Consider the following 10367-nt stretch of genomic DNA (forward strand, 5'->3'; position numbering starts at 1 on the left):
AATTGAGAATTCATATTTCATAACCATAAAAAATTTGAATTTGTAATTTACGTCAAAATTATTATATAAAAACATGTTTTATAGTGTTTATGAAGTATCAGCATCAACAAAAATACATGGAAGTTAATAATGCTAAATAAAATCATTTACTTAATTCATTGGTCTTGGTTTCATGATACTAATTTTTTGTTTCACTAGTATTAATTTGCTATCAATTATATTCAATAACCATTACACACACATTGCATAAATCCAATATTATTATCAATATCTTCTAGTTTATTTTCAAAATAAGATGTTGATACTTTCCCAAAGTGGTATGAATGCAAATTCCTGTCTCAGCAAGCCTTGATTGAACTGCTGCACTGCAATCTGAAAAAAATGTAGTCAGTTAAATATGTAAAATTAGTGGAGAATTAATTGAGAATTGAGTGTTTCATAAGCAGTTTAAAATATGAATTTATAACACGAGTCAAAATTGTCATTTAAAAGCATGTTTATAGTGTTTATGAAGTATCAGCATCAATGAATTACATGGAAGTTAATAATGCTAAAAAAGAATCATTTACTTAATCCAATTGTCACTACTACACACCATAAGGAGAACGAAAATAATTCTATAACAACTAGTGCGTGGACAACACTGGATATTTAGAAATTGAAACAACACAAACAAAAACTAACAGACAACCTTCATTTTTAATACAAAATAATTGAAACTATTTACAAGTTGGAAACTTAACACAAGTACGAATTAAAACTGTAAAAAGATACGAATTTAAGCATAAACAGATGATAACAAATAATAATTATATAAGCCATAAAGATTTACAATTAACAGAATGTTTTGTACTTTTAAAAAGAATACACTTGTACAATAACTGAAAAATACCCCTTTTCCATATGAATTGATGATAATTTTTCAATGATAAATTAAATCATTTTCTTAATGCATTGGTCGAGGATCAGGACACTGACTTGTGTTAACTTCGGCGTAAAATATGAACAATTCGTTGATATATAAATATTCTTTCGTAAATGTACAAGACATGCGGTCAAAAGCCTAATAAATATACCGCCCCACTCCGGAGACCAGTGGAACGGTGAACGGCTCACAAGCAACTAGATTCTTCCTGTGGCAGGTCAGCCGTCGACCATGGTATGGGGAACCTCCCGCCCTCTGTTGGTGTTAATATCGACTTAATGATTAATTCTTCTATAAACAGTTGAAAATGTGAATTTGTAATTTTTGTCAAAATTATCATTTATATATAGTCTAAATAAATGATTTTTATAGCATAGGTAAATAAGAAGATAAAAATTAAAAGCTAAAGTGTTACTAATCTTTTATTTCATATATATAACAAATAACAATTGTTTCACAACTAATAATTTATTATCAATTATATTCAATAACCATTACACACCACATTGCATAAATCCAATATTATTATCAGTATCTTCTAGTTTTTTTTCAAAATAAGATGTTGATACTTTCCCAAAGTGGTATGAATGCAAATTTCTGTCTCAGCAAGCCTTGGGTGAACTGCTGCACTGCAATCTGAAAAAATGTAGTCAGTTAAATTTGTAAGATTGGTGGAGAATTAATTGAGAAATGAGTGTTTCATAATCAGTTTAAAATATGAATTTAAAACACGAGTCAAAATTATCATTTAAAAGCATGTTTACAGTGTTTATGAAGTATCAGCATCAATGAATTACATGGAAGTTAATAAAGTTAAAATAAGAATCATTTACATAATTTAATGGTGTTGGTTTCATGTCAATTAATTGAGAATTGAGTGTTTCATAAGCCATAAAAACTTTGAATTTTTAATATACTCCAAAATTATTAATATAATACATGTTTTATAGAGTTTATGAAACATTGGCTTAAATGTAATGTATGAGAGTAATTAATGCTAAATTAGAACCATTTTCTCAATCTAGTGGTCAAGGTTTCAAGGTACTAACATGAGAATTGAGTATTTTATAAGCATTAAAAAAATGAATTTGTAAAATACGTCAAATTTACCATATAAAAACATGTTTTATAGAGTTTATGAAACATTGGCTTAAATTTAATGTATGAGAGTAATTAATGCTAAATTAGAACCATTTTCTCAATCTAGTGGTCAAGGTTTCAAGGTACTAACATGAGAATTGAGTATTTTATAAGCCATAAAAAATTTGAATTTGTAATTTACATTAAAATTATCATATAAAAACATGTTTTATAGAGTTTATGAAACATTGGCTTAAATGTAATGTAGAAAGTAATTATTGCTAAATAAGAAACATATTCTCTTTCTAGTAGTGAAGGTTTCAAGATACTAACATGAGAATTGAGTATTTAATAAGCAATTAAAAAAATGAATTTGTAAAATACGCCAAATCTACCATAAAAAAACATGTTTTATAGTGTTTATGAAGTATTGGCTCAAATGAAATGTATGAGAGTAATTAATGCTAAATAAGAAACATATTTTCTTTCTAGTGGTCAAGGTTTCAAAAGACTAAATTGAGAATTCAGTATTTCATAAGCCATAAAAAATTTGAATTTGTAATTTACGTCAAAATTATTATACAAAAACATGTTTTATAGAGTTTATGAAGTATCAGCATCAACAAAAATACATGGAAGTTAATAATGCTAAATAAGAATCATTAACTTAATTCATTGGTCTTGGTTTCATGATACTAATTTTTTGTTTCACTAGTATTAATTTGCTATCAATTATATTCAATAACCATTACACACACATTGCATAAATCCAATATTATTATCAATATCTTCTAGTTTATTTTCAAAATAAGATGTTGGTATTTTCCAAAGTGGTATAAATGCAAATTCCTGTCTCAGCAAGCCTTGATTGAACTGCTGCTCTGCAATCTGAAAAAAATGTAGTCAGTTAAATATGTAAAATTAGTGGAGAATTAATTGAGAATTGAGTGTTTCATAAGCAGTTTAAAATATGAATTTATAACACGAGTCAAAATTGTCATTTAAAAGCATGTTTATAGTGTTTATGAAGTATCAGCATCAATGAATTACATGGAAGTTAATAATGCTAAAAAAGAATCATTTACTTAATCCAATTGTCACTACTACACACCATAAGGAGAACGAAAATAATTCTATAACAACTAGTGCGTGGACAACACTGGATAATTTAGAAATTGAAACAAACAAAACAAAAACTAACAGACAACCTTCATTTTTAATACAAAATAATTGAAAACTATTTACAGTTGAAACTTTAACACAAGTACGAATGTAAAACTGTAAAAAGATACGAAATTTAAGCATAAACAGATGATAACAATAATAATTATGATAAGCCATAAAAGATTGTACAAATTAACAGAATGTTTTGTACTTTTAAAAAAGAATACACTTGTACAATAACTGAAAAATACCCCTTTTCCATATGAATTTGATGATAATTTTTCAATGATAAATTTAAATCATTTTCTTAATGCATTGGTCGAGGATCAGGACACTGACTTGTGTTAACTTCGGGCGTAAAATATGAACAATTCGTTGATATTATAAATATTCTTTCGTAAATGTACAAGACATGCGGTCAAAAGCCTAATAAATATACCGCCCCACTCCGGAGACCAGTGGAACGGTGAACGGCTCACAAGCAACTAGATTCTTCCTGTGGCAGGTCAGCCGTCGACCATGGTATGGGGAACCTCCCGCCCTCTGTTGGTGTTAATATCGACTTAATGATTAATTCTTCTATAAACAGTTGAAAATGTGAATTTGTAATTTTTGTCAAAATTATCATTTATATATAGTCTAAATAAATGATTTTTATAGCATAGGTAAATAAGAAGAATAAAAATTAAAAGCTAAAAGTGTTTACTAATCTTTTATTCATATATATAACAAATAACAATTGTTTCACAACTAATAATTTATTATCAATTATATTCAATAACCATTACACACACACATTGCATAAATCCAATATTATTATCAGTATCTTCTAGTTTTTTTTCAAAATAAGATGTTGATACTTTCCCAAAGTGGTATGAATGCAAATTTCTGTCTCAGCAAGCCTTGGGTGAACTGCTGCACTGCAATCTGAAAAAATGTAGTCAGTTAAATTTGTAAGATTGGTGGAGAATTAATTGAGAAATGAGTGTTTCATAATCAGTTTAAAATATGAATTTAAAACACGAGTCAAAATTATCATTTAAAAGCATGTTTACAGTGTTTATGAAGTATCAGCATCAATGAATTACATGGAAGTTAATAAAGTTAAATAAGAATCATTTACATAATTTAATGGTGTTGGTTTCATGTCAATTAATTGAGAATTGAGTGTTTCATAAGCCATAAAAAATTTGAATTTTTAATATACTCCAAATTATCATATAATAACATGTTTTATAGAGTTTATGAAACATTGGCTTAAATGTAATGTATGAAAGTAATTATTGCTAAATAAGAAACATATTCTCTTTCTAGTAGTGAAGGTTTCAAGATACTAACATGAGAATTGAGTATTTAATAAGCAATTAAAAAAATGAATTTTTGAAATACGCCAAATCTACCATATAAAACATGTTTTATAGTGTTTATGAAGTATTGGCTCAAATGAAATGTATGAGAGTAATTAATGCTAAATAAGAAACATATTTTCTTTCTAGTGGTCAAGGTTTCAAAAGACTAAATTGAGAATTCAGTATTTCATAAGCAATTAAAAAAATGAATTTGTAAAATACGTCAATTTACCATATAAAAACATGTTTTATAGAGTTTATGAAACATTGGCTTAAATGTAATGTATGAGAGTAATTAATGCTAAATTAGAACCATTTTCTCAATCTAGTGGTCAAGGTTTCAAGGTACTAACATGAGAATTGAGTATTTTATAAGCAATTAAAAAATTTGAATTTGTAATTTACATTAAAATTATCATATAAAAACATGTTTTATAGAGTTTATGAACATTGGCTTAAATGTAATGTATGAGAGTAATTAATGCTAAATAAGAAACATATTTTCTTTCTAGTGGTCAAGGTTTCAAGGTACTAACATGAGAATTGAGTATTTAATAAGCCATAAAAAATTTGAATTTGTAAATTACATTAAAATTATCATATAAAACATGTTTTATAGAGTTTATGAAACATTGGCTTAAATGTAATGTATGAAAGTAATTATTGCTAAATAAGAAACATATTCTCTTTCTAGTAGTGAAGGTTTCAAGATACTAACATGAGAATTGAGTATTTAATAAGCAATTAAAAAAATGAATTTGTAAAATACGCCAAAACTACCATATAAAAACATGTTTTATAGTGTTTATGAAGTATTGGCTCAAATGAAATGTATGAGAGAAATTAATGCTAAATAAGAAACATATTTTCTTTCTAGTGGTCAAGGTTTCAAAAGACTAAATTGAGAATTCAGTATTTCATAAGCCATAAAAAATTTGAATTTGTAATTTACGTTAAAATTATCATATAAAAGCATGTTTATAGTGTTTATGAAGTATCAGCATCAATGAAATACATGGAAGTTACAAAGCTAAATAGGAATCATTTACTTAATTCAATGGTGTTGGTTTCATGTCAATTAATTGAGAATTGAGTGTTTCATAAGCCATAAAAAATTTGAATTTGTAATATACGTTAAAATTATCATATAAAAACATGTTTTATAGAGTTTATGAAACAATGGCTTAAATGTTATGTATGAAAGTAATTAATGCTAAATCAGATCCATTTTCTCTATCTAGTGGTCAGGGTTTTAAGAGATTAACATATGACTTGACAGTTCTATAAAAAATTTAAAATAGGAATTCATAATATACATTAAATTAATCATATAAAAACATGTTTTATAGAGTTTATGAAACAATGGCTTAAATGTTATGTATGAAAGTAATTAATGCTAAATCAGATCCATTTTCTCTTTCTAGTGGTCAAAGTTTCAAGATCCTCAATTGAGAATTGAGTGTTTCATAAGCCATAAAAAATTTGAATTTGTAATATACGTTAAAATTATCATATAACAGCATGTCTTATAGTGTTTATGAAGTATCAGTATCAATGAAATACATAGAAGTAAATAATGCTAAATCAGATCCATTTTCTCTTTCTAGTGGTCAAAGTTTCAAGATCCTCAATTGAGAATTGAGTGTTTCATAAGCCATAAAAAATTTGAATTTGTAATATACGTTAAAATTATCATATAACAGCATGTCTTATAGTGTTTATGGAGTATCAGTATCAATGAAATACATAGAAGTAAATAATGCTAAATCAGATCCATTTTCTCTTTCTAGTGGTCAAAGTTTCAAGATACTCAATTGAGAATTGAGTGTTTCATTAGCCATAAAAAATTTGAATTTGTAATATACGTCAAAATTATAATAAAAAAACATGTTTTATAGAGTTTATGAGACATTGGCTTTAATGTAATGTATGAATGTAATTAATGCTAAATCAGATCCATTTTCTCTATCTAGTGGTCAGGGTTTTAAGAGATTAACATATGACTTGACTGTTCTATAAAAAATTTAAAATAGGAATTCATAATATACGTCAAAATTATTATATAAAAACATGTTTTATAGAGTTTATAAAACATTGGCTAAAATGTAATGTATGAAAGTAATTATTGCTAAATAAGAAACATATTTTCTTTCTAGTGGTCAAGAATTCAAGAGACTAAATTGAGAATTGAGTGTTTCATAAGCCATAAAAAATTTGAATTTGTAATATACGTTAAAATTATTATATAAAAACAAGTTTTATAGTGTTTATGAGGTATCAGCTTAAATGAAATACTTGGAAGTTAATAATCCTAAATAAGAATCATTTACTCAATTCATTGGTCTTGGTTTCATGATACTAATTGTTTGTTTCACTAATATTAAGTTGCTATCAATTATGATCAATAACCATTACACACACATTGCATTAATCCAATATTATTATCGATATCTTCTATTGTATTTTCAAAATAAGATGTTGACACTTTCCCAAAGTGGTATGAATGCAAATTCCTGTCTCAGCAAGCCTTGAGTGAACTGCTGCACTGCAATCTGAAAAAAATGTTTTCAGTTAAATATGTAAAATCGGTGGAGAATAAATTGAGAATTGATTGTTTCATAAGCAGTTAAAAATATGAATTCTTAACAAGAATCAACATTATCATTTAAAAGCATGTTTATAGTGTTTATGAAGTATCAGCATCAATGAAATACATGGAAGTTAATAAAGCTAAATAGGAATCATTTACTTAATTCAATGGTGTTGGTTTCATGTCAATTAAATGAGAATTGAGTGTTTCATAAGCCATAAAAAATTTGAATTTTTAATATACTCCAAAATTATCATATAAAAACAAGTTTTATAGAGTTTATGAAACATTGGCATAAATGAAATGTATGATAGTTATTAATGCTAAATTAGAACTATTTTCTCAATCTAGTGGTCAAGGTTTAAAGATACTAACATGAGAATTGAGTATTTTATAAGCAATTAAAAAAATGAATTTGTTAAATACGTCAAATTTACCATATAAAAACATGTTTTATAGAGTTTATGAAACATTGGCTTAAATGTAATGTATGAAAGTAATTAATGCTAAATAAGAAACATATTCTCTTTCTAGTGGTGAAGGTTTCAAGATACTAACATGAGAATTGAGTATTTTATAAGCAATTAAAAAAATGAATTTGTAAAATACGCCAAATTTACCATATAAAAACATGTTTTATAGTGTTTATGAAGTATTGGCTTAAATGTAATGTATGAAAGTAATTAATGCTAAATAAGAAACATATTCTCTTTCTAGTGGTGAAGGTTTCAAGATACTAACATGAGAATTGAGTATTTTATAAGCAATTAAAAAAATGAATTTGTAATATACGTTAAAATTATCATATAAAAACATGTTTTATAGAGTTTATGAAACAATGGCTTAAATGTTATGTATGAAAGTAATTAATGCTAAATCAGATCCATTTTCTGTTTCTAGTGGTCAACGTTTCAAGATCCTTAATTGAGAATTGAGTGTTTCATAAGCCATAAAAAATTTGAATTTGTAATAAACGTTAAAATTATCATACAAAAGCATGTCTTATAGTGTTTATGAAACATTGGCTTTAATGTAATGTATGAATGTAATTAATAATAAATCAGATCCATTTTCTCTATCTAGTGGTCAGGGTTTTAAGAGATTAACATATGACTTGACTGTTGTATAAAAAATTTAAAATAGGAATTCATAATATACATTAAATTAATCATATAAAAACATGTTTTATAGAGTTTATGAAACAATGGCTTAAATGTTATGTATGAAAGTAATTAATGCTAAATCAGATCCATTTTCTGTTTCTAGTGGTCAATGTTTCAAGATCCTCAATTGAGTATTGAGTGTTTCATAAGCCATAAAAAATTTGAATTTGTAATATACAATAAATTAATCATATAAAAACATGTTTTATATAGTTTATGAAATAATGGCTTAAATGTTATGTATGAAAGTAATTAATGCTAAATCAGATCCATTTTCTCTTTCTAGTGGTCAAAGTTTCAAGATACTCAATTGAGAATTGAGTGTTTCATTAGCCATAAAAAATTTGAATTTGTAATATACGTCAAAATTATAATAAAAAACATGTTTTATAGAGTTTATGAGACATTGGCTTTAATGTAATGTATGAATGTAATTAATGCTAAATCAGATCCATTTTCTCTATCTAGTGGTCAGGGTTTTAAGAGATTAACATATGACTTGACTGTTCTATAAAAAATTTAAAATAGGAATTCATAATATACGTCAAAATTATTATATAAAAACATGTTTTATAGAGTTTATAAAACATTGGCTAAAATGTAATGTATGAAAGTAATTATTGCTAAATAAGAAACATATTTTCTTTCTAGTGGTCAAGAATTCAAGAAACTAAATTGAGAATTGAGTGTTTCATAAGCCATAAAAAATTTGAATTTGTAATATACGTTAAAATTATTATATAAAAACAAGTTTTATAGTGTTTATGAGGTATCAGCTTAAATGAAATACTTGGAAGTTAATAATCCTAAATAAGAATCATTTACTCAATTCATTGGTCTTGGTTTCATGATACTAATTGTTTGTTTCACTAATATTAAGTTGCTATCAATTATGATCAATAACCATTACACACACATTGCATTAATCCAATATTATTATCGATATCTTCTATTGTATTTTCAAAATAAGATGTTGACACTTTCCCAAAGTGGTATGAATGCAAATTCCTGTCTCAGCAAGCCTTGAGTGAACTGCTGCACTGCAATCTGAAAAAAATGTTTTCAGTTAAATATGTAAAATCGGTGGAGAATAAATTGAGAATTGATTGTTTCATAAGCAGTTAAAAATATGAATTCTTAACAAGAATCAACATTATCATTTAAAAGCATGTTTATAGTGTTTATGAAGTATCAGCATCAATGAAATACATGGAAGTTAATAAAGCTAAATAGGAATCATTTACTTAATTCAATGGTGTTGGTTTCATGTCAATTAAATGAGAATTGAGTGTTTCATAAGCCATAAAAAATTTGAATTTTTAATATACTCCAAAATTATCATATAAAAACAAGTTTTATAGAGTTTATGAAACATTGGCATAAATGAAATGTATGATAGTTATTAATGCTAAATTAGAACTATTTTCTCAATCTAGTGGTCAAGGTTTAAAGATACTAACATGAGAATTGAGTATTTTATAAGCAATTAAAAAAATGAATTTGTTAAATACGTCAAATTTACCATATAAAAACATGTTTTATAGAGTTTATGAAACATTGGCTTAAATGTAATGTATGAAAGTAATTAATGCTAAATAAGAAACATATTCTCATTCTAGTGGTGAAGGTTTCAAGATACTAACATGAGAATTGAGTATTTTATAAGCAATTAAAAAAATGAATTTGTAAAATACGCCAAATTTACCATATAAAAACATGTTTTATAGTGTTTATGAAGTATTGGCTTAAATGTAATGTATGAAAGTAATTAATGCTAAATAAGAAACATATTCTCTTTCTAGTGGTGAAGGTTTCAAGATACTAACATGAGAATTGAGTATTTTATAAGCAATTAAAAAAATGAATTTGTAATATACGTTAAAATTATCATATAAAAACATGTTTTATAGAGTTTATGAAACAATGGCTTAAATGTTATGTATGAAAGTAATTAATGCTAAATCAGATCCATTTTCTGTTTCTAGTGGTCAACGTTTCAAGATCCTTAATTGAGAATTGAGTGTTTCATAAGCCATAAAAAATTTGAATTTGTAATAAACGTTAAAATTATCATACAAAAGCATGTCTTATAGTGT

The sequence above is a fragment of the Rhopalosiphum maidis genome, chromosome 3, assembly GCF_003676215.2.
Source record: "Rhopalosiphum maidis isolate BTI-1 chromosome 3, ASM367621v3, whole genome shotgun sequence".
NCBI lineage: Eukaryota > Metazoa > Arthropoda > Insecta > Hemiptera > Aphididae > Rhopalosiphum > Rhopalosiphum maidis.